Here is a 23,158-nt window from a genome sequence, read left to right on the forward strand (position 1 = left end):
CTACGTAACCAAGCCCAACTAGCACAGTCGCTAGAGCATAAGACTATTAATCTTAGGGTCATGTATTTGAGCTCCATGTTGGGCAGTTGTTTTTTTCTCTTCCTGTACCATTGTATGTGGAACAGTGTATACTTGCATCACCACAGCGCAAATGGCTGTCCTCACTTTCACAAAATGCACTGCCCTATCAGCAAAAACTCAGGAATGTATTGACCGGGAATTGAACCCGGCCTCCCACGTGGCCGGCTAGATTTCTACCACTGAACCACCAATGATCCACAGATGCTTAATTTTAGACTTACTCATGTACTTTAGTGTACAAAACAAAGCAGGAGAGTCAGGATGCCTTGCCTTGCCATCACCACAACGTCTCGATTACCAAGCATTGCTAACTCAGTCGGTAAAGCATGAGACTCTTAATCTCAGGGTCGTGGGTTCGAGCCCCACATTGGGCGGATGTTTTTTTTCTTTTCCTGTACCATTGTATGTGGAACACTGTCAACTTGCACCACCACAGCGCAAATGGCTGTCCTCACTTTCACAAAATGCACTGCCATATCAGCAAAAGCTCAGGACTGCATTGGCCGGGAATCGAACCCGGGCCTCCCGCGTGGCAGGCGAGAATTCTACCACTGAACCACCAATGCTCCACAAAAACTTAATTTTACACTTACTCGTGTACTTTAGTGTATGAAACAAAGCAGGAGTGTCAGGATGCCTTGCCTTGCCATCACCTCCAAGCCTACGTAACCAAGCCCGACTAGCACAGTCGCTAGAGCATAAGACTATTAATCTTAGGGTCATGTATTTGAGCTCCATGTTGGGCAGTTGTTTTTTTCTCTTCCTGTACCATTGTATGTGGAACAGTGTATACTTGCATCACCACAGCGCAAATGGCTGTCCTCACTTTCACAAAATGCACTGCCCTATCAGCAAAAACTCAGGAATGTATTGACCGGGAATTGAACCCGGCCTCCCGTGTGGCAGGCCAGAATTCTACCACTGAACCACCAATGCTCCACAGATACTTAATTTTACACTTACTCGTGTACTTTAGTGTATGAAACAAAGCAGGAGTGTCAGGATGCCTTGCCTTGCCATCACCTCCATATATGCTCAACCAAGCCTGGCTAGCTCAGTCGGTAAAGCATGAGACTCTTAATCTCAGGGTCGTGGGTTCGATCCCCACATTGGGCGGATGTTTTTTTTCTTTTCCTGTACCATTGTATGTGGAACACTGTCAACTTGCACCACCACAGCGCAAATGGCTGTCCTCACTTTCACAAAATGCACTGCCATATCAGCAAAAACTCAGGACTGCATTGGCCGGGAATCGAACCCGGGCCTCCCGCGTGGTAGGCGAGAATTCTACCACTGAACCACCAATGCTCCACAGATACTTAATTTTACACTTACTCGTGTACTTTAGTGTATGAAACAAAGCAGGAGTGTCAGGATGCCTTGCCTTGCCATCACCTCCACACATTCTCAACCAATCCTGGCTAGCTCAGTCGGTAGAGCATGAGACTCTTAATCTCAGGGTCGTGGGTTCGAGCCCCATGTTGGGCGGATGTTTTTTCTTTTCCTGTACCATTGTATGTGGAACACTGTATACTTGCACCACCACAGCGCAAATGGCTGTCCTCACTTTCACAAAATACACTGCCATATCAGCAAAAACTCAGGACTGCATTGGCCGGGAATCAATTCCGGGCCTCACGCGTGGCAGGCGAGAATTCTACCACTGAACCACTAATGCTCCACAGATGCCTAATTTTACACTTACTCATGTACTTTAGTGTATAAAACAAAGCAGGAGTATCAGGATGCCTTGCCTTGCCATCACCTCCAAGCCAACGTAACCAAGCCCGACTAGCACAGTCGCTAGAGCATAAGACTATTAATCTTAGGGTCATGTATTTGAGCTCCATGTTGGGCAGTTGTTTTTTTCTCTTCCTGTACCATTGTATGTGGAACAGTGTATACTTGCATCACCACAGCGCAAATGGCTGTCCTCACTTTCACAAAATGCACTGCCCTATCAGCAAAAACTCAGGAATGTATTGACCGGGAATTGAACCCGGCCTCCCACGTGGCCGGCTAGATTTCTACCACTGAACCACCAATGATCCACAGATGCTTAATTTTAGACTTACTCATGTACTTTAGTGTACAAAACAAAGCAGGAGAGGCAGGATGCCTTGCCTTGCCATCACCACAACTCCTCGGTTACCAAGCATTGCTAACTCAGTCGGTAAAGCATGAGACTCTTAATCTCAGGGTCGTGGGTTCGAGCCCCACATTGGGCGGATGTTTTTTTTCTTTTCCTGTACCATTGTATGTGGAACACTGTCAACTTTCCCCACCACAGCACAAATTGCTGTCCTCACTTTCACAAAATGCACTGCCATATCAGCAAAAACTCAGTACTGCATTGGCCGGGAATCGAACCCGGGCCTCCCGCGTGGCAGGCGAGAAATCTACCACTGAACCACCAATGCTCCACAGATACTTAATTTTACACTTACTCGTGTACTTTAGTGTATGAAACAAAGCAGGAGTGTCAGGATGCCTTGCCTTGCCATCACCTCCATACATTCACAACCAAGCCTGGCTAGCTCAGTCGGTAGAGCATGAGACTCTTAATCTCAGGGTCGTGGGTTCGAGCCCAACGTTGGGCGGATGTTTTTTCTTTTCCTGTACCATTGTATGTGGAACACTGTATACTTGCACCACCACAGTGCAAATGGCTGTCCTCACTTTCACAAAATACACTGCCATATCAGCAAAAACTCAGGACTGCATTGGCCGGGAATCGATTCCAGGCCTCACGCGTGGCAGGCGATAATTCTACCACTGAACCACCAATGCTCCACAGATGCCTAATTTTACACTTACTCATGTACTTTAGTGTATAAAACAAAGCCGGAGTGTCAGGATGCCTTGCCTTGCCATCTCCTCCAAGCCTACGTAACCATGCCCGACTAGCACAGTCGCTAGAGCATAAGACTATTAATCTTAGGGTCATGTATTTGAGCTCCATGTTGGGCAGTTGTTTTTTTCTCTTCCTGTACCATTGTATGTGGAACAGTGTATACTTGCATCACCACAGCGCAAATGGCTGTCCTCACTTTCACAAAATGCACTGCCCTATCAGCAAAAACTCAGGAATGTATTGACCGGGAATTGAACCCGGCCTCCCACGTGGCCGGCTAGATTTCTACCACTGAACCACCAATGATCCACAGATGCTTATTTTTAAACTTACTCATGTACTTTAGTGTACAAAACAAAGCAGGAGAGTCAGGATGCCTTCCCTTTCCATCACCACAACTCCTCGGTTACCAAGCATTGCTAACTCAGTCGGTAAAGCATGAGACTCTTAATCTCAGGGTCGTGGGTTCGAGCCCCACATTGGGCGGATGTTTTTTTTCTTTTCCTGTACCATTGTATGTGGAACACTGTCTACTTGCACCACCACAGCGCAAATGGCTGTCCTCACTTTCACAAAATGCACTGCCATATCAGCAAAAACTCAGGACTGCATTGGCCGAGTATCGAACCCGGGCCTCCCGCGTGGCAGGCGAGAATTCTACCACTGAACCACCAATGCTCCACAGATACTTAATTTTACACTTACTCGTGTACTTTAGTGTATGAAACAAAGCAGGAGTGTCAGGATGCCTTGCCTTGCCATCACCTCCATACATTCTCAACCAAGCCTGGCTAGCTCAGTCGGTAGAGCATGAGACTCTTAATCTCACGGTCGTGGGTTCGGGCCCCACGTTGGGCGGATGTTTTTTCTTTTCCTGTACCATTGTATGTGGAACACTGTATACTTGCACCACAACAGCGCAAATGGCTGTTCTCACTTTCACAAAATACACTGCCATATCAGCAAAAACTCAGGACTGCATTGGCCTGGAATCGATTCCGGGCCTCACGCGTGGCAGGTGAGAATTCTACCACTGAACCACCAATGCTCCACAGATGCCTAATTTTACACTTACTCATGTACTTTAGTGTATAAAAAAAAAGCAGGAGTGTCAGGATGCCTTGCCTTGCCATCACCTCCAAGCCTACGTAACCAAGCCCGACTAGCACAGTCGCTAGAGCATAAGACTATTAATCTTAGGGTCATGTATTTGAGCTCCATGTTGGGCAGTTGTTTTTTTCTCTTCCTGTACCATTGTATGTGGAACAGTGTATACTTGCATCACCACAGCGCAAATGGCTGTCCTCACTTTCACAAAATGCACTGCCCTATCAGCAAAAACTCAGGAATGTATTGACCGGGAATTGAACCCGGCCTCCCACGTGGCCAGCTAGATTTCTACCACTGAACCACCAATGATCCACAGATGCTTAATTTTAGACTTACTCATGTACTTTAGTGTACAAAACAAAGCAGGAGAGTCAGGATGCCTTCCCTTTCCATCACCACAACTCCTTGGTTACCAAGCATTGCTAACTCAGTCGGTAAAGCATGAGACTCTTAATCTCAGGGTCGTGGGTTCGAGCCCCACATTGGGTGGATGTTTTTTTTCTTTTCCTGTACCATTGTATGTGGAACACTGTCAACTTGCACCACCACAGCGCAAATGGCTGTCCTCACTTTCACAAAATGCACTGCCATATCAGCAAAAACTCAGGACTGCATTGGCCAGGAATCGAACCCGGGCCTCCCGCGTGGCAGGCCAGAATTCTACCACTGAACCACCAATGCTCCACAGACACTTAATTTTACACTTACTCGTGTACTTTAGTGTATGAAACAAAGCAGGAGTGTCAGGATGCCTTGCCTTGCCATCACCTCCATATATGCTCAACCAAGCCTGGCTAGCTCAGTCGGTAAAGCATGAGACTCTTAATCTCAGGGTCGTGGGTTCGAGCCCCATGTTGGCCGGATGTTTTTTCTTTTCCTGTACCATTGTATGTGGAACACTGTATACTTGCACCACAACAGCGCAAATGGCTGTCCTCACTTTCACAAAATACACTGCCATATCAGCAAAAACTCAAGACTGCATTGGCCAGGAATTGATTCCGGGCCTCACGCGTGGCAGGCGAGAATTCTACCACTGAACCACCAATGCTCCACAGATGTCTTATTTTACACTTACTCATGTACTTTAGTGTATAAAACAAAGCAGGAGTGTCAGGATGCCTTGCCTTGCCATCACCTCCATACATTCTCAACCAAGCCTGGCTAGCTCAGTCGGTAGAGCATGAGACTCTTAATCTCAGGGTCGTGGGTTCGAGCCCCACGTTGGGCGGATGTTTTTTCTTTTCCTGTACCATTGTATGTGGAACACTGTATACTTGCACCACCACAGCGCAAATGGCTGTCCTCACTTTCACAAAATGCACTGCCATATCAGCAAAAACTCAGGACTGCATTGGCCGAGTATCGAACCCGGGCCTCCCGCGTGGCAGGCGAGAATTCTACCACTGAACCACCAATGCTCCACAGATACTTAATTTTACACTTACTCGTGTACTTTAGTGTATGAAACAAAGCAGGAGTGTCAGGATGCCTTGCCTTGCCATCACCTCCATACATTCTCAACCAAGCCTGGCTAGCTCAGTCGGTAGAGCATGAGACTCTTAATCTCAGGGTCGTGGGTTCGGGCCCCACGTTGGGCGGATGTTTTTTCTTTTCCTGTACCATTGTATGTGGAACACTGTATACTTGCACCACAACAGCGCAAATGGCTGTCCTCACTTTCACAAAATACACTGCCATATCAGCAAAAACTCAAGACTGCATTGGCCTGGAATCGATTCCGGGCCTCACGCGTGGCAGGTGAGAATTCTACCACTGAACCACCAATGCTCCACAGATGCCTAATTTTACACTTACTCATGTACTTTAGTGTATAAAAAAAAAGCAGGAGTGTCAGGATGCCTTGCCTTGCCATCACCTCCAAGCCTACGTAACCAAGCCCGACTAGCACAGTCGCTAGAGCATAAGACTATTAATCTTAGGGTCATGTATTTGAGCTCCATGTTGGGCAGTTGTTTTTTTCTCTTCCTGTACCATTGTATGTGGAACAGTGTATACTTGCATCACCACAGCGCAAATGGCTGTCCTCACTTTCACAAAATGCACTGCCCTATCAGCAAAAACTCAGGAATGTATTGACCGGGAATTGAACCCGGCCTCCCACGTGGCCAGCTAGATTTCTACCACTGAACCACCAATGATCCACAGATGCTTAATTTTAGACTTACTCATGTACTTTAGTGTACAAAACAAAGCAGGAGAGTCAGGATGCCTTCCCTTTCCATCACCACAACTCCTTGGTTACCAAGCATTGCTAACTCAGTCGGTAAAGCATGAGACTCTTAATCTCAGGGTCGTGGGTTCGAGCCCCACATTGGGTGGATGTTTTTTTTCTTTTCCTGTACCATTGTATGTGGAACACTGTCAACTTGCACCACCACAGCGCAAATGGCTGTCCTCACTTTCACAAAATGCACTGCCATATCAGCAAAAACTCAGGACTGCATTGGCCAGGAATCGAACCCGGGCCTCCCGCGTGGCAGGCCAGAATTCTACCACTGAACCACCAATGCTCCACAGATACTTAATTTTACACTTACTCCTGTACTTTAGTGTATGAAACAAAGCAGGAGTGTCAGGATGCCTTGCCTTACCATCACTTCCATACATTCTCAACCAAGCCTGGCTAGCTCAGTCGCTAGAGCATGAGACTCTTAATCTTAGGGTCGTGGGTTCGAGCCCCATGTTGGGCAGATGTTTTTTCTTTTCATGTACCATTGTATGTGGAACACTGTATACTTGCACCACAACAGTGCAAATGGCTGTCCTCACTTTCACAAAATACACTGCCATATCAGCAAAAACTCAAGACTGCATTGGCCGGGAATCGATTCCGGGCCTCACGCGTGGCAGGTGAGAATTCTACCACTGAACCACCAATGCTCCACAGATGCCTTGTTTTACACTTACTCATGTACTTTAGTGTATAAAACAAAGCAGGAGTGTCAGGATGCCTTGCCTTGCCATCACCTCCAAGCCTACGTAATCAAGCCCGACTAGCACAGTCGCTAGAGCATAAGACTATTAATCTTAGGGTCATGTATTTGAGCTCCATGTTGGGCAGTTGTTTTTTTCTCTTCCTGTACCATTGTATGTGGAACAGTGTATACTTGCATCACCACAGCGCAAATGGCTGTCCTCACTTTCACAAAATGCACTGCCCTATCAGCAAAAACTCAGGAATGTATTGACCGGGAATTGAACCCGGCCTCCCACGTGGCCGGCAAGATTTCTACCACTGAACCACCAATGATCCACAGATGCTTAATTTTAGACTTACTCATGTACTTTAGTGTACAAAACAAAGCAGGAGAGTCAGGATGCCTTGCCTTGCCATCACCACAACTCCTCGGTTACCAAGCATTGCTAACTCAGTCGGTAAAGCATGAGACTCTTAATCTCAGGGTCGTGGGTTCGAGCCCCACATTGGGCGGATGTTTTTTTTCTTTTCCTGTACCATTGTATATGGAACACTGTCAACTTGCACCACAACAGCGCAAATGGCTGTCCTCACTTTCACAAAATGCACTGCCATAGCAGCAAAAACTCAGGACTGCATTGGCCGGGAATCGAACCCGGGCCTCCCGCGTGGCAGGCGACAATTCTACCACTGAACCACCAATGCTCCACAGATACTTAATTTTACACTTACTCCTGTACTTTAGTGTATGAAACAAAGCAGGAGTGTCAGGATGCCTTGCCTTACCATCACCTCCATACATTCTCAACCAAGCCTGGCTAGCTCAGTCGCTAGAGCATGAGACTCTTAATCTTAGGGTCGTGGGTTCGAGCCCCATGTTGGGCGGATGTTTTTTCTTTTCATGTACCATTGTATGTGGAACACTGTATACTTGCACCACAACAGTGCAAATGGCTGTCCTCACTTTCACAAAATACACTGCCATATCAGCAAAAACTCAAGACTGCATTGGCCGGGAATCGATTCCGGGCCTCACGCGAGGCAGGTGAGAATTCTACCACTGAACCACCAATGCTCCACAGATGCCTTGTTTTACACTTACTCATGTACTTTAGTGTATAAAACAAAGCAGGAGTGTCAGGATGCCTTGCCTTGCCATCACCTACAAGCCTACGTAATCAAGCCCGACTAGCACAGTCGCTAGAGCATAAGACTATTAATCTTAGGGTCATGTATTTGAGCTCCATGTTGGGCAGTTGTTTTTTTCTCTTCCTGTACCATTGTATGTGGAACAGTGTATACTTGCATCACCACAGCGCAAATGGCTGTCCTCACTTTCACAAAATGCACTGCCCTATCAGCAAAAACTCAGGAATGTATTGACCGGGAATTGAACCCGGCCTCCCACGTGGCCGGCAAGATTTCTACCACTGAACCACCAATGATCCACAGATGCTTAATTTTAGACTTACTCATGTACTTTAGTGTACAAAACAAAGCAGGAGAGTCAGGATGCCTTGCCTTGCCATCACCACAACTCCTCTGTTACCAAGCATTGCTAACTCAGTCGGTAAAGCATGAGACTCTTAATCTCAGGGTCGTAGGTTCGAGCCCCACATTGGGCGAATGTTTTTTTTCTTTTCCCGTACTATTGTATGTGGAACACTGTCAACTTGCACCACCACAGCGCAAATGGCTGTCCTCACTTTCACAAAATGCACTGCCATATCAGCAAAAGCTCAGGACTGCATTGGCCGGGAATCGAACCCGGGCCTCCCGCGTGGCAGGTGAGAATTCTACCACTGAACCACCAATGCTCCACAGAAACTGAATTTTACACTTACTCGTGTACTTTAGTGTATGAAACAAAGCAGGAGTGTCAGGATGCCTTGCCTTGCCATCACCTCCATACATTCTCAACCAAGCCCGGCTATCTCAGTCGGTAGAGCATGAGACTCTTAATCTCAGACTCGTGGGTTCGAGCCCCATGTTGGGCGGATGTTATTTCTTTTCCTGTACCATTGTATGTGGAACACTGTCAACTTGCACCACCACAGCGCAAATGGCTGTCCTCACTTTCACAAAATACACTGCCATATCAGCAAAAACTCAGGACTGCATTGGCCGGGAATTGATTCCGGGCCTCATGCGTGGCAGGCGAGAATTCTACCACCGAACCACCAATGCTCCACAGATGCCTAATTTTACACTTACTCATGTACTTTAGTGTATAAAACAAAGCAGGAGTGTCAGGATGCCTTGCCTTGCCATCACCTCCAAGCCTACGTAACCAAGCCCGACTAGCACAGTCGCTAGAGCATAAGACTATTAATCTTAGGGTCATGTATTTGAGCTCCATGTTGGGCAGTTGTTTTTTCCTCTTCCTGTTCCATTGTATGTGGAACAGTGTATACTTGCATCACCACAGCGCAAATGGCTGTCCTCACTTTCACAAAATGCACTGCCCTTTCAGCAAAAACTCAGGAATGTATTGACCGGGAATTGAACCCGGCCTCCCACGTGGCCGGCTAGATTTCTACCACTGAACCACCAATGATCCACAGATGCTTAATTTTAGACTTACTCATGTACTTTAGTGTACAAAACAAAGCAGGAGAGTCAGGATGCCTTGCCTTGCCATCACCACAACTCCTCGGTTACCAAGCATTGCTAACTCAGTCGGTAAAGCATGAGACTCTTAATCTCAGGGTCGTGGGTTCGAGCCCCACGTTGGGCGGATGTTTTTTCATTTCCTGTACCATTGTATGTGGAACACTGTCAACTTGCACCACCACAGCGCAAATGGCTGTCCTCACTTTCACAAAATGCACTGCCATATCAGCAAAAACTCAGGACTGCATTGGTCGCGAATCAAACCCAGGACTCCCGCGTGGCAGGCGAAAATTCTACCACTGAACCACCAATGCTCCACAGATTCTTTATTTTACACTTACTCGTGTACTTTAGTATATGAAACAAAGCAGGAGTGTCAGGATGCCTTGCCTTGCCATCACCTCCATACATTCTCAACCAAGCCTGGCTAGCTCAGTCGGTAGAGCATGAGACTCTTAATCTAAGGGTCGTGGGTTCGAGCCCCACGTTGGGCGGATGTTTTTTCTTTTCCTGTACCATTGTATGTGGAACACTGTCAACTTGCACCACCACAGCGCAAATGGCTGTCCTCACTTTCACAAAATACACTGCCATATCAGCAAAAACTCAGGACTGCATTGGCCGGGAATCGAACCCGGGCCTCCCGCATGGCAGGCGAGAATTCTACCACTGAACCACCAATGCTCCACAGATACTTAATTTTACACTTACTCGTGTACTTTAGTGAATGAAACAAAGCAGGTGTGTAAGGATGCCTTGCCTTGCCATCACCTCCATGCATTCTCACCCAAGCCTGGCTAGCTCAATCGGTAGAGCATGAGACTCTTAATCTCAGGGTCGTGGGTTTGAGCCCCACGTTGGGTGGATGTTTTTTCTTTTCCTGTACCATTGTATGTGGAACACTGTATACTTGCACCACCACAGCGCAAATGGATGTCCTCACTTTCACAAAATACACTGCCATATCAGCAAAAACTCAGGACTGCATTGGCCGGGAATCGAACCCGGGCCTCCCACGTGGCAGGCGATAATTCTACCACTGAACTACCAATGCTCCACAGATACTTAATTTTACACTTACTCGTGTACTTTAGTGTATGAAACAAAGCAGGAGTGTCAGGATGCCTTGCCATCACCACAACTCCTTGGTTACCAAGCATTGCTAACTCAGTCGGTAAAGCATGAGACTCTTAATCTCAGAGTCGTGGGTTCGAGCCCCACATTGGGCGGATGTTTTTTTTCTTTTCCTGTACCATTGTATGTGGAACACTGTCAACTTGCACCACCACAGCGCAAATGGCTGTCCTCACTTTCACAAAATGCACTGCCATATCAGCAAAAGCTCAGGACTGCATTGGCCGGGAATCGAACCCAGGACTCCCACGTGGCAGGCGAGAATTCTCCCACTGAACCACCAATGCTCCACAGATACTTAATTTTACACTTACTCGTGTACTTTAGTGAATGAAACAAAGCAGGTGTGTAAGGATAGCTTGCCTTGCCATCACCTCCACGCATTCTCACCCAAGCCTGGCTAGCTCAATCGGTAGAGCATGAGACTCTTAATCTCAGGGTCGTGGGTTTGAGCCCCACGTTGGGTGGATGTTTTTTCTTTTCCTGTACCATTGTATGTGGAACACTGTATACTTGCACCACCACAGCGCAAATGGCTGTCCTCACTTTCACAAAATACACTGCCATATCAGCAAAAACTCAGGACTGCATTGGCCGGGAATCGATTCCGGGCCTCACGCATGGCAGGCGAGAATTCTACCACTGAACCACCAATGCTCCACAGATGCCTAATTTTACACTTACTCATATACTTTAGTGTATAAAACAAAGCAGGAGTGTCAGGATGCCTTGCCTTGCCATCACCTCCAAGCCTACGTAACCAAGCCCGACTAGCACAGGCGCTAGAGCATAAGACTATTAATCTTAGGGTCATGTATTTGAGCTCCATGTTGGGCAGTTGTTTTTTTCTCTTCCTGTACCATTGTATGTGGAACAGTGTATACTTGCATCACCACAGCGCAAATGGCTGTCCTCACTTTCACAAAATGCACTGCCCTATCAGCAAAAACTCAGGAATGTATTGACCGGGAATTGAACCCGGCCTCCCACGTGGCCGGCTAGATTTCTACCACTGAACCACCAATGATCCACAGATGCTTAATTTTAGACTTACTCATGTACTTTAGTGTACAAAACAAAGCAGGAGAGTCAGGATGCCTTGCCTTGCCATCACCACAACTCCTCGGTTACCAAGCATTGCTAACTCAGTCGGTAAAGCATGAGACTCTTAATCTCAGGGTCGTGGGTTCGAACCCCACATTGGGCGGATGTTTTTTCTTTTCCTGTACCATTGTATGTGGAACACTGTCAACTTGCACCACCACAGCGCAAATGGCTGTCCTCACTTTCACAAAATGCACTGCCATATCAGCAAAAGCTCAGGACTGCATTGGCCGGGAATCGATCCGGGCCTCCCGCATGGCAGGCGAGAATTCTACCACTGAACCACCAATGCTCCACAGATACTTAGTTTTACACTTACTCGTATACTTTAGTGTATGAAACAAAGCAGGATTGTCAGGATGCCTTGCCTTGCCATCACCTCCATGCATTCTCAACCAAGCCCGGCTAGCTCAGTCGGTAGAGCATGAGACTCTTAATCTCAGGGTCGTTGGTTCGAGCCCCACGTTGGGCGGATGTTTTTTCTTTTCCTGTACCATTGTATGTGGAACACTGTATACTTGCACCACCACAGCGCAAATGGCTGTCCTCACTTTCACAAAATACACTGCCATATCAGCAAAAACTCAGGACTGCATTGGCCGGGAATCGATTCCGGGCCTCACGCGTGGCAGGCGAGAATTCTACCACTGAACCACCAATGCTCCACAGATGCCTAATTTTACACTTACTCATGTACTTTAGTGTATAAAACAAAGCAGGAGTGTCAGGATGCCTTGACTTGCCATCACCTCCAAGCCTACGTAACCAAGCCCGACTAGCACAGTTGCTAGAGCATAAGACTATTAATCTTAGGGTCATGTATTTGAGCTCCATGTTGGGCAGTTGTTTTTTTCTCTTCCTGTACCATTGTATGTGGAACAGTGTATACTTGCATCACCACAGCGCAAATGGCTGTCCTCACTTTCACAAAATGCACTGCCCTATCAGCAAAAACTCAGGAATGTATTGACCGGGAATTGAACCCGGCCTCCCACGTGGCCGGCTAGATTTCTACCACTAAACCACCAATGATCCACAGATGCTTAATTTTAGACTTACTCATGTACTTTAGTGTACAAAACAAAGCAGGAGAGTCAGGATGCCTTGCCTTGCAATCACCACAACTCCTCGGTTACCAAGCATTGCTAACTCAGTCGGTAAAGCATGAGACTCTTAATCTCAGGGTCGTGGGTTCGAGCCCCACATTGGGTGGATGTTTTTTTTCTTTTCCTGTACCATTGTATGTGGAACACTGTCAACTTGCACCACCACAGCGCAAATGGCTGTCCTCACTTTCACAAAATGCACTGCCATATCAGCAAAAACTCAGGACTGCATTGGCCGGGAATCGAACCCAGGCCTCCCTCGTGGCAGGCGAAAATTTTACCACTGAACCACCAATGCTCCACAGAGACTTAATTTTACACTTACTCGTGTACTTTAGTGTATGAAACAAAGCAGGAGTGTCAGGATGCCTTGCCTTGCCATCACCTCCATACATTCTCAACCAAGCCTGGCTAGCTCAGTCGGTAGAGCATGAGACTCTTAATCTCAGGGTCGTGGGTTAGAGACCCACGTTGGGTGGATGTTTTTTCTTTTCCTGTACCATTGTATGTGGAACACTGTATACTTGCACCACAACAGCGCAAATGGCTGTCCTCACTTTCACAAAATACACTGCCATATCAGCAAAAACTCAGGACGGCATTGGCCGGGAATCGATTCCGGGCCTCACGCGTGGCAGGCGAGAATTCTACCACTGAAGCAGCAATGCTCCACAGATGCCTAATTTTACACTTACTCATGTACTTTAGTGTATAAAACAAAGCAGGAGTGTCAGGATGCCTTGCCTTGCAATCACCTCCAAGCCTACGTAACCAAGCCCGACTAGCACAGTCGCTAGAGCATAAGACTATTAATCTTAGGGTCATGTATTTGAGCTCCATGTTGGGCAGTTGTTTTTTTCTCTTCCTGTACCATTGTATGTGGAACAGTGTATACTTGCATCACCACAGCGCAAATGGCTGTCCTCACTTTCACAAAATGCACTGCCCTATCAGCAAAAACTCAGGAATGTATTGACCGGGAATTGAACCCGGCCTCCCACGTGGCCGGCTAGATTTCTACCACTGAACCACCAATGATCCACAGATGTTTAATTTTAGACTTACTCATGTACTTTAGTGTACAAAACAAAGCAGGAGAGTCAGGATGCCTTGCCTTGCCATCACCACAACTCCTCGGTTACCAAGCATTGCTCACTCAGTCGGTAAAGCATGAGACTCTTAATCTCAGGGTCGTGGGTTCGAGCCCCACATTGGGCAGATGTTTTTTTTCTTTTCCTGTACCATTGTATGTGGAACACTGTCAACTTGCACCACCACAGCGCAAATGGCTGTCCTCACTTTCACAAAATGCACTGCCATATCAGCAAAAACTCAGGACTGCATTGGCCGGGAATCTAACCCGGGCCTCCCGCGTGGCAGGCGAGAATTTTACTACTGAACCACCAATGCTCCACAGATACTTAATTTTACACTTACTCGTGTACTTTAGTGTATGAAACAAAGCTGGAGTGTCAGGATGCCTTGCCATCACCTCCATGCATTCTCAACCAAGCCTGGCTAGCTCAGTCGGTAGAGCATGAGACTCTTAATCTCAGTGTCGTGGGTTAGAGCCCCACGTTGGGCGGATGTTTTTTCCTTTCCTGTACCATTGTATGTGGAACACTGTATACTTGCACCACCACAGCGCAAATGGCTGTCCTCACTTTCACAAAATACACTGCCATATCAGCAAAAACTCAGGACTGCATTGGCCGGGAATCGAACCCGGGCCTCCCACGTGGCAGGCGATAATTCTACCACTGAACTACCAATGCTCCACAGATACTTAATTTTACACTTACTCGTGTACTTTAGTGTATGAAACAAAGCAGGAGTGTCAGGATGCCTTGCCATCACTACAACTCCTTGGTTACCAAGCATTGCTAACTCAGTCGGTAAAGCATGAGACTCTTAATCTCAGAGTCGTGGGTTCGAGCCCCACATTGGGCGGATGTTTTTTTTCTTTTCCTGTACCATTGTATGTGGAACACTGTCAACTTGCACCACCACAGCGCAAATGGCTGTCCTCACTTTCACAAAATGCACTGCCATATCAGCAAAAGCTCAGGACTGCATTGGCCGGGAATCGAACCCAGGCCTCCCACGTGGCAGGCGAGAATTCTCCCACTGAACCACCAATGCTCCACAGATACTTAATTTTACACTTACTCGTGTACTTTAGTGAATGAAACAAAGCAGGTGTGTAAGGATAGCTTGCCTTGCCATCACCTCCACGCATTCTCACCCAAGCCTGGCTAGCTCAATCGGTAGAGCATGAGACTCTTAATCTCAGGGTCGTGGGTTTGAGCCCCACGTTGGGTGGATGTTTTTTCTTTTCCTGTACCATTGTATGTGGAACACTGTATACTTGCACCACCACAGCGCAAATGGCTGTCCTCACTTTCACAAAATACACTGCCATATCAGCAAAAACTCAGGACTGCATTGGCCGGGAATCGATTCCGGGCCTCACGCATGGCAGGCGAGAATTCTACCACTGAACCACCAATGCTCCACAGATGCCTAATTTTACACTTACTCATATACTTTAGTGTATAAAACAAAGCAGGAGTGTCAGGATGCCTTGCCTTGCCATCACCTCCAAGCCTACGTAACCAAGCCCGACTAGCACAGGCGCTAGAGCATAAGACTATTAATCTTAGGGTCATGTATTTGAGCTCCATGTTGGGCAGTTGTTTTTTTCTCTTCCTGTACCATTGTATGTGGAACAGTGTATACTTGCATCACCACAGCGCAAATGGCTGTCCTCACTTTCACAAAATGCACTGCCCTATCAGCAAAAACTCAGGAATGTATTGACCGGGAATTGAACCCGGCCTCCCACGTGGCCGGCTAGATTTCTACCACTGAACCACCAATGATCCACAGATGCTTAATTTTAGACTTACTCATGTACTTTAGTGTACAAAACAAAGCAGGAGAGTCAGGATGCCTTGCCTTGCCATCACCACATCTCCTCGGTTACCAAGCATTGCTAACTCAGTGGGTAAAGCATGAGACTCTTAATCTCAGGGTCGTGGGTTCGAACCCCACATTGGGCGGATGTTTTTTCTTTTCCTGTACCATTGTATGTGGAACACTGTCAACTTGCACCACCACAGCGCAAATGGCTGTCCTCACTTTCACAAAATGCACTGCCATATCAGCAAAAGCTCAGGACTGCATTGGCCGGGAATCGATCCCGGGCCTCCCGCATGGCAGGCGAGAATTCTACCACTGAAACACCAATGCTCCACAGATACTTAGTTTTACACTTACTCGTATACTTTAGTGTATGAAACAAAGCAGGATTGTCAGGATGCCTTGCCTTGCCATCACCTCCATGCATTCTCAACCAAGCCCGGCTAGCTCAGTCGGTAGAGCATGAGACTCTTAATCTCAGGGTCGTGGGTTCGAGCCCCACGTTGGGCGGATGTTTTTTCTTTTCCTGTACCATTGTATGTGGAACACTGTATACTTGCACCACCACAGCGCAAATGGCTGTCCTCACTTTCACAAAATACACTGCCATATCAGCAAAAACTCAGGACTGCATTGGCCGGGAATCGATTCCGGGCCTCACGCGTGGCAGGCGAGAATTCTACCACTGAACCACCAATGCTCCACAGATGACTAATTTTACACTTACTCATGTACTTTAGTGTATAAAACAAAGCAGGAGTGTCAGGATGCCTTGACTTGCCATCACCTCCAAGCCTACGTAACCAAGCCCGACTAGCACAGTCGCTAGAGCATAAGACTATTAATATTAGGGTCATGTATTTGAGCTCCATGTTGGGCAGTGGTTTTTTTCTCTTCCTGTACCATTGTATGTGGAACAGTGTATACTTGCATCACCACAGCGCAAATGGCTGTCCTCACTTTCACAAAATGCACTGCCCTATCAGCAAAAACTCAGGAATGTATTGACCGGGAATTGAACCCGGCCTCCCACGTGGCCGGCTAGATTTCTACCACTAAACCACCAATGATCCACAGATGCTTAATTTTAGACTTACTCATGTACTTTAGTGTACAAAACAAAGCAGGAGAGTCAGGATGCCTTGCCTTGCAATCACCACAACTCCTCGGTTACCAAGCATTGCTAACTCAGTCGGTAAAGCATGAGACTCTTAATCTCAGGGTCGTGGGTTCGAGCCCCACATTGGGTGGATGTTTTTTTTCTTTTCCTGTACCATTGTATGTGGAACACTGTCAACTTGCACCACCACAGCGCAAATGGCTGTCCTCACTTTCACAAAATGCACTGCCATATCAGCAAAAACTCAGGACTGCATTGGCCGGGAATCGAACCCAGGCCTCCCTCGTGGCAGGCGAAAATTTTACCACTGAACCACCAATGCTCCACAGAGTCTTAATTTTACACTTACTCGTGTACTTTAGTGTATGAAACAAAGCAGGAGTGTCAGGATGCCTTGCCTTGCCATCACCTCCATACATTCTCAACCAAGCCTGGCTAGCTCAGTCGGTAGAGCATGAGACTCTTAATCTCAGGGTCGTGGGTTAGAGCCCCACGTTGGGTGGATGTTTTTTCTTTTCCTGTACCATTGTATGTGGAACACTGTATACTTGCACCACAACAGCGCAAATGGCTGTCCTCACTTTCACAAAATACACTGCCATATCAGCAAAAACTCAGGACTGCATTGGCCGGGAATCGATTCCGGGCCTCACGCGTGGCAGGCGAGAATTCTACCACTGAAGCAGCAATGCTCCACAGATGCCTAATTTTACACTTACTCATGTACTTTAGTGTATAAAACAAAGCAGGAGTATCAGGATGCCTTGCCTTGCCATCACCTCCAAGCCTACGTAACCAAGCCCGACTAGCACAGTCGCTAGAGCATAAGACTATTAATCTTAGGGTCATGTATTTGAGCTCCATGTTGGGCAGTTGTTTTTTTCTCTTCCTGTACCATTGTATGTGGAACAGTGTATACTTGCATCACCACAGCGCAAATGGCTGTCCTCACTTTCACAAAATGCACTGCCCTATCAGCAAAAACTCAGGAATGTATTGACCGGGAATTGAACCCGGCCTCCCACGTGGCCGGCTAGATTTCTACCACTGAACCACCAATGATCCACAGATGCTTAATTTTAGACTTACTCATGTACTTTAGTGTACAAAACAAAGCAGGAGAGTCAGGATGCCTTGCCTTGCCATCACCACAACTCCTCGGTTACCAAGCATTGCTAACTCAGTCGGTAAAGCATGAGACTCTTAATCTCAGGGTCGTGGGTTCCAGCCCCACATTGGGCAGATGTTTTTTTTCTTTTCCTGTACCATTGTATGTGGACCATTGTCAACTTGCACCACCACAGCGCAAATGTCTGTCCTCACTTTCACAAAATGCACTGCCATATCAGCAAGAGCTCAGGACTGCATTGGCCGGGAATCGAACCCGGACCTCCCGCGTGGCAGACGAGAATTCTACCACTGAACCACCAATGCTCCACAGATACTTAATTTTACACTTACTCGTGTACTTTAGTGTATGAAACAAAGCAGGAGTGTCAGGATGCCTTGCCTTGCCATCACCTCCATACATTCTCAACCAAGCCTGGCTAGCTCAGTTGGTAGAGCATGAGACTCTTAATCTCAGGGTCGAGGGTTCGAGCCACACGTTGGGTGGATGTTTTTTCTTTTCCTGTACCATTGTATGTGGAACACTGTATACTTGCACCACCACAGCGCAAATGGCTGTCCTCACTTTCACAAAATACACTGCCATATCAGCAAAAACTCAGGACTGCATTGGCCGGGAATCGATTCCGGGCCTCACGCGTGGCAGGCGAGAATTCTACCACTGAAGCAGCAATGCTCCACAGATGCCTAATTTTACACTTACTCATGTACTTTAGTGTATAAAACAAAGCAGGAGTGTCAGGATGCCTTGCCTTGCCATCACCTCCAAGCCTACGTAACCAAGCCCGACTAGCACAGTCGCTAGAGCATAAGACTATTAATCTTAGGGTCATGTATTTGAGCTCCATGTTGGGCAGTTGTTTTTTTCTCTTCCTGTACCATTGTATGTGGAACAGTGTATACTTGCATCACCACAGCGCAAATGGCTGTCCTCACTTTCACAAAATGCACTGCCCTATCAGCAAAAACTCAGGAATGTATTGACCTGGAATTGAACCCGGCCTCCCACGTGGCCGGCTAGATTTCTACCACTGAACCACCAATGATCCACAGATGCTTAATTTTAGACTTACTCATGTACTTTAGTGTAAAAAACAAAGCAGGAGAGTCAGGATGCCTTGCCTTGCCATCACCACTACTCCTCGGTTACCAAGCATTGCTCACTCAGTCGGTAAAACATGAGACTCTTAATCTCAGGGTCGTGGGTTCGAGCCCTAGATTGGCAGATGTTTTTTTTCTTTTCCTGTACCATTGTATGTGGAACACTGTCAACTTGCACCACCACAGCGCAAATGGCTGTCCTCACTTTCACAAAATGCACTGCCATATCAGCAAAAACTCAGGACTGCATTGGCCGGGAATCTAACCCGGGCCTCCCGCGTGGCAGGCGAGAATTCTACCACTGAACCACCAATGCTCCACAGATACTTAATTTTACACTTACTCGTGTACTTTAGTGTATGAAACAAAGCAGGAGTGTCAGGATGCCTTGCCTTGCCATCACCTCCGTGCATTCTCAACCAAGCCTGGCTAGCTCAGTCGGTAGAGCATGAGACTCTTAATCTCAGTGTCGTGGGTTAGAGCCCCACGTTGGGCGGATGTTTTTTCCTTTCCTGTACCATTGTATGTGGAACACTGTATACTTCCACCACCACAGCGCAAATGGCTGTCCTCACTTTCACAAAATACACTGCCATATCAGCAAAAACTCAGGACTGCATTGGCCGGGAATCGATCCCGGGCCTCCCGCATGGCAGGCGAGAATTCTACCACTGAACCACCAATGCTCCACAGATACTTAATTTTACACTTACTCGTGTACTTTAGTGTATGAAACAAAGCAGGAGTGTCAGGATGCCTTGCCTTGCCATCACCTCCATACATTCTCAACCAAGCCTGGCTAGCTCAGTCGGTAGAGCATGAGACTCTTAATCTCAGGGTCGTGGGTTCGAGCCCCACGTTGGGCGGATGTTTTTTCTTTTCATGTACCATTGTATGTGGAACACTGTATACTTGCACCACCACAGCGCAAATGGCTGTCCTCACTTTCACAAAATACACTGCCATATCAGCAAAAACTCAGGACTGCATTGGCTGGGAATCGATTCCGGGCCTCATGCGTGGCAGGCGAGAATTCTACCACTGAACCATCAATGCTCCACAGATGCCTAATTTTACACTTACTCATGTACTTTAGTGTATAAAACAAAGCAGGAGTGTCAGGATGCCTTGACTTGCCATCACCTCCAAGCCTACGTAACCAAGCCCAACTAGCACAGTCGCTAGAGCATAAGACTATTAATCTTAGGGTCATGTATTTGAGCTCCATGTTGGGCAGTTGTTTTTTTCTCTTCCTGTACCATTGTATGTGGAACAGTGTATACTTGCATCACCACAGCGCAAATGGCTGTCCTCACTTTCACAAAAAGCACTGCCCTATCAGCAAAAACTCAGGAATGTATTGACCGGGAATTGAACCCGGCCTCCCACGTGGCCGGCTAGATTTCTATCACTGAACCACCAATTATCCACAGATGCTTAATTTTAGACTTACTCATGTACTTTAGGGTAAAAAACAAAGCAGGAGAGTCAGGATGCCTTGCCTTGCCATCACCTCCATACATTCTCAACCAAGCCTGGCTAGCTCAGTCGGTAGAGCATGAGACTCTTAATCTCAGGGTCGTGGGTTCCAGCCCCACATTGGGCAGATGTTTTTTTTCTTTTCCTGTACCATTGTATGTGGAACACTGTCAACTTGCACCACCACAGCGCAAATGGCTGTCCCCACTTTCACAAAATGCACTGCCATATCAGCAAAAGCTCAGGACTGCATTGGCCGGGAATCGAACCCGGACCTCCCGCGTGGCAGACGAGAATTCTACCACTGAACCACCAATGCTCCACAGATACTTAATTTTACACTTACTCGTGTACTTTAGTGTATTAAACAAAGCAGGAGTGTCAGGATGCCTTGCCTTGCCATCACCTCCATACATTCTCAACCAAGCCTGGCTAGCTCAGTCGGTAGAGCATGAGACTCTTAATCTCAGGGTCGTGGGTTCGAGCCCCACGTTGGGCGGATGTTTTTTTATTTTCATGTACCATTGTATGTGGAACACTGTATACTTGCACCACCACAGCGCAAATGGCTGTCCTCACTTTCACAAAATACACTGCCATATCAGCAAAAACTCAGGACTGCATTGGCTGGGAATCGATTCCGGGCCTCATGCGTGGCAGGCGAGAATTCTACCACTGAACCATCAATGCTCCACAGATGCCTAATTTTACACTTACTCATGTACTTTAGTGTATAAAACAAAGCAGGAGTGTCAGGATGCCTTGCCTTGCCATCACCTCCAAGCCTACGTAACCAAGCCCAACTAGCACAGTCGCTAGAGCATAAGACTATTAATGTTAGGGTCATGTATTTGAGCTCCATGTTGGGCAGTTGTTTTTTTCTCTTCCTGTACCATTGTATGTGGAACAGTGTATACTTGCATCACCACAGCGCAAATGGCTGTCCTCACTTTCACAAAATGCACTGCCCTATCAGCAAAAACTCAGGAATGTATTGACCGGGAATTGAACACGGCCTCCCACGTGGCCGGCTAGATTTCTATCACTGAACCACCAATTATCCACAGATGCTTAATTTTAGACTTACTCATGTACTTTAGGGTAAAAAACAAAGCAGGAGAGTCAGGATGCCTTGCCTTGCCATCACCACAACTGCTCGGTCACCAAGCATTGCTAACTCAGTCGGTAAAGCATGAGACTCTTAATCTCAGGGTCGTGGGTTCCAGCCCCACATTGGGCAGATGTTTTTTTTCTTTTCCTGTACCATTGTATGTGGAACACTGTCAACTTGCACCACCACAGCGCAAATGGCTGTCCTCACTTTCACAAAATGCACTGCCATATCAGCAAAAGCTCAGGACTGCATTGGCCGGGAATCGAACCCGGACCTCCCGCGTGGCAGACGAGAATTCTACCACTGAACCACCAATGCTCCACAGATACTTAATTTTACACTTACTCGTGTACTTTAGTGTATTAAACAAAGCAGGAGTGTCAGGATGCCTTGCCTTGCCATCACCTCCATACATTCTCAACCAAGCCTGGCTAGCTCAGTCGGTAGAGCATGAGACTCTTAATCTCAGGGTCGAGGGTTCGAGCCCCACGTTGGGCGGATGTTTTTTCTTTTCCTGTACCATTGTATGTGGAACACTGTATACTTGCACCACCACAGCGCAAATGGCTGTCCTCACTTTCACAAAATACACTGCCATATCAGCAAAAACTCAGGACTGCATTGGCCGGGAATCGATTCCGGGCCTCACGCGTGGCAGGCGAGAATTCTACCACTGAACCACCAATGCTCCACAGATGCCTTATTTTACACTTACTCATGTACTTTAGTGTATAAAACAAAGCAGGAGTGTCAGGATGCCTTGCCATCACCTCCAAGCCTACGTAATCAAGCCCGACTAGCACAGTCACTAGAGCATAAGACTATTAATCTTAGGGTCATGTATTTGAGCTCCATGTTGGGCAGTTGTTTTTTTCTCTTCCTGTACCATTGTATGTGGAACAGTGTATACTTGCATCACCACAGCGCAAATGGCTGTCCTCACTTTCACAAAATGCACTGCCCTATCAGCAAAAACTCAGGAATGTATTGACCGGGAATTGAACCCGGCCTCCCACGTGGCCGGCTAGATTTCTACCACTGAACCACCAATTATCCACAGATGCTTAATTTTAGACTTACTCATGTACTTTAGGGTAAAAAACAAAGCAGGAGAGTCAGGATGCCTTGCCTTGCCATCACCACAACTGCTCGGTTACCAAGCATTGCTAACTCAGTCGGTAAAGCATGAGACTCTTAATCTCAGGGTCGTGGGTTCCAGCCCCACATTGGGCAGATGTTTTTTTTTCTTTTCCTGTACCATTGTATGTGGAACACTGTCAACTTGCACCACCACAGCGCAAATGGCTGTCCTCACTTTCACAAAATGCACTGCCATATCAGCAAAAGCTCA

At 47.1% G+C, this 23,158-nt stretch overlaps 40 non-coding genes across 40 annotated transcripts; 20 read left to right on the plus strand and 20 right to left on the minus strand.

Moving 5' to 3' along the window:
• Positions 1-576: 576 nt before the first annotated feature.
• On the minus strand, positions 577-647 carry TRNAG-GCC (transfer RNA glycine (anticodon GCC)). The gene has a single exon. It is a non-coding gene; the product is annotated as a tRNA-Gly (tRNA).
• Positions 648-1,124: 477 nt separating this feature from the next.
• TRNAK-CUU (transfer RNA lysine (anticodon CUU)) lies at positions 1,125-1,197 on the plus strand. Its single transcript has one exon. It is a non-coding gene; the product is annotated as a tRNA-Lys (tRNA).
• A 121-nt stretch (positions 1,198-1,318) lies between these two features.
• On the minus strand, positions 1,319-1,389 carry TRNAG-ACC (transfer RNA glycine (anticodon ACC)). Its single transcript has one exon. It is a non-coding gene; the product is annotated as a tRNA-Gly (tRNA).
• Positions 1,390-1,496: 107 nt separating this feature from the next.
• On the plus strand, positions 1,497-1,569 carry TRNAK-CUU (transfer RNA lysine (anticodon CUU)). The gene has a single exon. It is a non-coding gene; the product is annotated as a tRNA-Lys (tRNA).
• Positions 1,570-2,430: 861 nt separating this feature from the next.
• TRNAG-GCC (transfer RNA glycine (anticodon GCC)) lies at positions 2,431-2,501 on the minus strand. The gene has a single exon. It is a non-coding gene; the product is annotated as a tRNA-Gly (tRNA).
• A 107-nt stretch (positions 2,502-2,608) lies between these two features.
• On the plus strand, positions 2,609-2,681 carry TRNAK-CUU (transfer RNA lysine (anticodon CUU)). The gene has a single exon. It is a non-coding gene; the product is annotated as a tRNA-Lys (tRNA).
• An 861-nt stretch (positions 2,682-3,542) lies between these two features.
• On the minus strand, positions 3,543-3,613 carry TRNAG-GCC (transfer RNA glycine (anticodon GCC)). Its single transcript has one exon. It is a non-coding gene; the product is annotated as a tRNA-Gly (tRNA).
• Positions 3,614-3,720: 107 nt separating this feature from the next.
• Positions 3,721-3,793, plus strand: TRNAK-CUU (transfer RNA lysine (anticodon CUU)). The gene has a single exon. It is a non-coding gene; the product is annotated as a tRNA-Lys (tRNA).
• An 862-nt stretch (positions 3,794-4,655) lies between these two features.
• TRNAG-GCC (transfer RNA glycine (anticodon GCC)) lies at positions 4,656-4,726 on the minus strand. Its single transcript has one exon. It is a non-coding gene; the product is annotated as a tRNA-Gly (tRNA).
• A 477-nt stretch (positions 4,727-5,203) lies between these two features.
• TRNAK-CUU (transfer RNA lysine (anticodon CUU)) lies at positions 5,204-5,276 on the plus strand. The gene has a single exon. It is a non-coding gene; the product is annotated as a tRNA-Lys (tRNA).
• A 119-nt stretch (positions 5,277-5,395) lies between these two features.
• TRNAG-GCC (transfer RNA glycine (anticodon GCC)) lies at positions 5,396-5,466 on the minus strand. The gene has a single exon. It is a non-coding gene; the product is annotated as a tRNA-Gly (tRNA).
• A 107-nt stretch (positions 5,467-5,573) lies between these two features.
• On the plus strand, positions 5,574-5,646 carry TRNAK-CUU (transfer RNA lysine (anticodon CUU)). Its single transcript has one exon. It is a non-coding gene; the product is annotated as a tRNA-Lys (tRNA).
• Positions 5,647-6,508: 862 nt separating this feature from the next.
• On the minus strand, positions 6,509-6,579 carry TRNAG-GCC (transfer RNA glycine (anticodon GCC)). Its single transcript has one exon. It is a non-coding gene; the product is annotated as a tRNA-Gly (tRNA).
• Positions 6,580-7,620: 1,041 nt separating this feature from the next.
• TRNAG-GCC (transfer RNA glycine (anticodon GCC)) lies at positions 7,621-7,691 on the minus strand. The gene has a single exon. It is a non-coding gene; the product is annotated as a tRNA-Gly (tRNA).
• Positions 7,692-8,732: 1,041 nt separating this feature from the next.
• On the minus strand, positions 8,733-8,803 carry TRNAG-GCC (transfer RNA glycine (anticodon GCC)). The gene has a single exon. It is a non-coding gene; the product is annotated as a tRNA-Gly (tRNA).
• Positions 8,804-10,020: 1,217 nt separating this feature from the next.
• On the plus strand, positions 10,021-10,093 carry TRNAK-CUU (transfer RNA lysine (anticodon CUU)). Its single transcript has one exon. It is a non-coding gene; the product is annotated as a tRNA-Lys (tRNA).
• A 119-nt stretch (positions 10,094-10,212) lies between these two features.
• TRNAG-GCC (transfer RNA glycine (anticodon GCC)) lies at positions 10,213-10,283 on the minus strand. Its single transcript has one exon. It is a non-coding gene; the product is annotated as a tRNA-Gly (tRNA).
• Positions 10,284-10,390: 107 nt separating this feature from the next.
• Positions 10,391-10,463, plus strand: TRNAK-CUU (transfer RNA lysine (anticodon CUU)). Its single transcript has one exon. It is a non-coding gene; the product is annotated as a tRNA-Lys (tRNA).
• Positions 10,464-10,582: 119 nt separating this feature from the next.
• On the minus strand, positions 10,583-10,653 carry TRNAG-GCC (transfer RNA glycine (anticodon GCC)). The gene has a single exon. It is a non-coding gene; the product is annotated as a tRNA-Gly (tRNA).
• Positions 10,654-10,949: 296 nt separating this feature from the next.
• On the minus strand, positions 10,950-11,020 carry TRNAG-GCC (transfer RNA glycine (anticodon GCC)). Its single transcript has one exon. It is a non-coding gene; the product is annotated as a tRNA-Gly (tRNA).
• A 107-nt stretch (positions 11,021-11,127) lies between these two features.
• On the plus strand, positions 11,128-11,200 carry TRNAK-CUU (transfer RNA lysine (anticodon CUU)). Its single transcript has one exon. It is a non-coding gene; the product is annotated as a tRNA-Lys (tRNA).
• A 1,036-nt stretch (positions 11,201-12,236) lies between these two features.
• TRNAK-CUU (transfer RNA lysine (anticodon CUU)) lies at positions 12,237-12,309 on the plus strand. The gene has a single exon. It is a non-coding gene; the product is annotated as a tRNA-Lys (tRNA).
• Positions 12,310-13,348: 1,039 nt separating this feature from the next.
• Positions 13,349-13,421, plus strand: TRNAK-CUU (transfer RNA lysine (anticodon CUU)). The gene has a single exon. It is a non-coding gene; the product is annotated as a tRNA-Lys (tRNA).
• A 1,034-nt stretch (positions 13,422-14,455) lies between these two features.
• Positions 14,456-14,528, plus strand: TRNAK-CUU (transfer RNA lysine (anticodon CUU)). Its single transcript has one exon. It is a non-coding gene; the product is annotated as a tRNA-Lys (tRNA).
• Positions 14,529-14,647: 119 nt separating this feature from the next.
• TRNAG-GCC (transfer RNA glycine (anticodon GCC)) lies at positions 14,648-14,718 on the minus strand. The gene has a single exon. It is a non-coding gene; the product is annotated as a tRNA-Gly (tRNA).
• Positions 14,719-15,014: 296 nt separating this feature from the next.
• On the minus strand, positions 15,015-15,085 carry TRNAG-GCC (transfer RNA glycine (anticodon GCC)). The gene has a single exon. It is a non-coding gene; the product is annotated as a tRNA-Gly (tRNA).
• Positions 15,086-15,192: 107 nt separating this feature from the next.
• TRNAK-CUU (transfer RNA lysine (anticodon CUU)) lies at positions 15,193-15,265 on the plus strand. The gene has a single exon. It is a non-coding gene; the product is annotated as a tRNA-Lys (tRNA).
• An 859-nt stretch (positions 15,266-16,124) lies between these two features.
• On the minus strand, positions 16,125-16,195 carry TRNAG-GCC (transfer RNA glycine (anticodon GCC)). Its single transcript has one exon. It is a non-coding gene; the product is annotated as a tRNA-Gly (tRNA).
• Positions 16,196-16,302: 107 nt separating this feature from the next.
• TRNAK-CUU (transfer RNA lysine (anticodon CUU)) lies at positions 16,303-16,375 on the plus strand. Its single transcript has one exon. It is a non-coding gene; the product is annotated as a tRNA-Lys (tRNA).
• Positions 16,376-17,414: 1,039 nt separating this feature from the next.
• On the plus strand, positions 17,415-17,487 carry TRNAK-CUU (transfer RNA lysine (anticodon CUU)). The gene has a single exon. It is a non-coding gene; the product is annotated as a tRNA-Lys (tRNA).
• Positions 17,488-18,348: 861 nt separating this feature from the next.
• On the minus strand, positions 18,349-18,419 carry TRNAG-GCC (transfer RNA glycine (anticodon GCC)). Its single transcript has one exon. It is a non-coding gene; the product is annotated as a tRNA-Gly (tRNA).
• Positions 18,420-19,459: 1,040 nt separating this feature from the next.
• TRNAG-GCC (transfer RNA glycine (anticodon GCC)) lies at positions 19,460-19,530 on the minus strand. The gene has a single exon. It is a non-coding gene; the product is annotated as a tRNA-Gly (tRNA).
• Positions 19,531-19,637: 107 nt separating this feature from the next.
• On the plus strand, positions 19,638-19,710 carry TRNAK-CUU (transfer RNA lysine (anticodon CUU)). Its single transcript has one exon. It is a non-coding gene; the product is annotated as a tRNA-Lys (tRNA).
• A 119-nt stretch (positions 19,711-19,829) lies between these two features.
• On the minus strand, positions 19,830-19,900 carry TRNAG-GCC (transfer RNA glycine (anticodon GCC)). The gene has a single exon. It is a non-coding gene; the product is annotated as a tRNA-Gly (tRNA).
• Positions 19,901-20,007: 107 nt separating this feature from the next.
• TRNAK-CUU (transfer RNA lysine (anticodon CUU)) lies at positions 20,008-20,080 on the plus strand. The gene has a single exon. It is a non-coding gene; the product is annotated as a tRNA-Lys (tRNA).
• A 667-nt stretch (positions 20,081-20,747) lies between these two features.
• Positions 20,748-20,820, plus strand: TRNAK-CUU (transfer RNA lysine (anticodon CUU)). The gene has a single exon. It is a non-coding gene; the product is annotated as a tRNA-Lys (tRNA).
• A 121-nt stretch (positions 20,821-20,941) lies between these two features.
• Positions 20,942-21,012, minus strand: TRNAG-GCC (transfer RNA glycine (anticodon GCC)). Its single transcript has one exon. It is a non-coding gene; the product is annotated as a tRNA-Gly (tRNA).
• Positions 21,013-21,119: 107 nt separating this feature from the next.
• On the plus strand, positions 21,120-21,192 carry TRNAK-CUU (transfer RNA lysine (anticodon CUU)). The gene has a single exon. It is a non-coding gene; the product is annotated as a tRNA-Lys (tRNA).
• Positions 21,193-22,054: 862 nt separating this feature from the next.
• On the minus strand, positions 22,055-22,125 carry TRNAG-GCC (transfer RNA glycine (anticodon GCC)). Its single transcript has one exon. It is a non-coding gene; the product is annotated as a tRNA-Gly (tRNA).
• A 107-nt stretch (positions 22,126-22,232) lies between these two features.
• Positions 22,233-22,305, plus strand: TRNAK-CUU (transfer RNA lysine (anticodon CUU)). Its single transcript has one exon. It is a non-coding gene; the product is annotated as a tRNA-Lys (tRNA).
• Positions 22,306-23,158: the final 853 nt, after the last annotated feature.

This window comes from Pseudophryne corroboree, chromosome 3, assembly GCF_028390025.1.
Source record: "Pseudophryne corroboree isolate aPseCor3 chromosome 3, aPseCor3.hap2, whole genome shotgun sequence".
NCBI lineage: Eukaryota > Metazoa > Chordata > Amphibia > Anura > Myobatrachidae > Pseudophryne > Pseudophryne corroboree.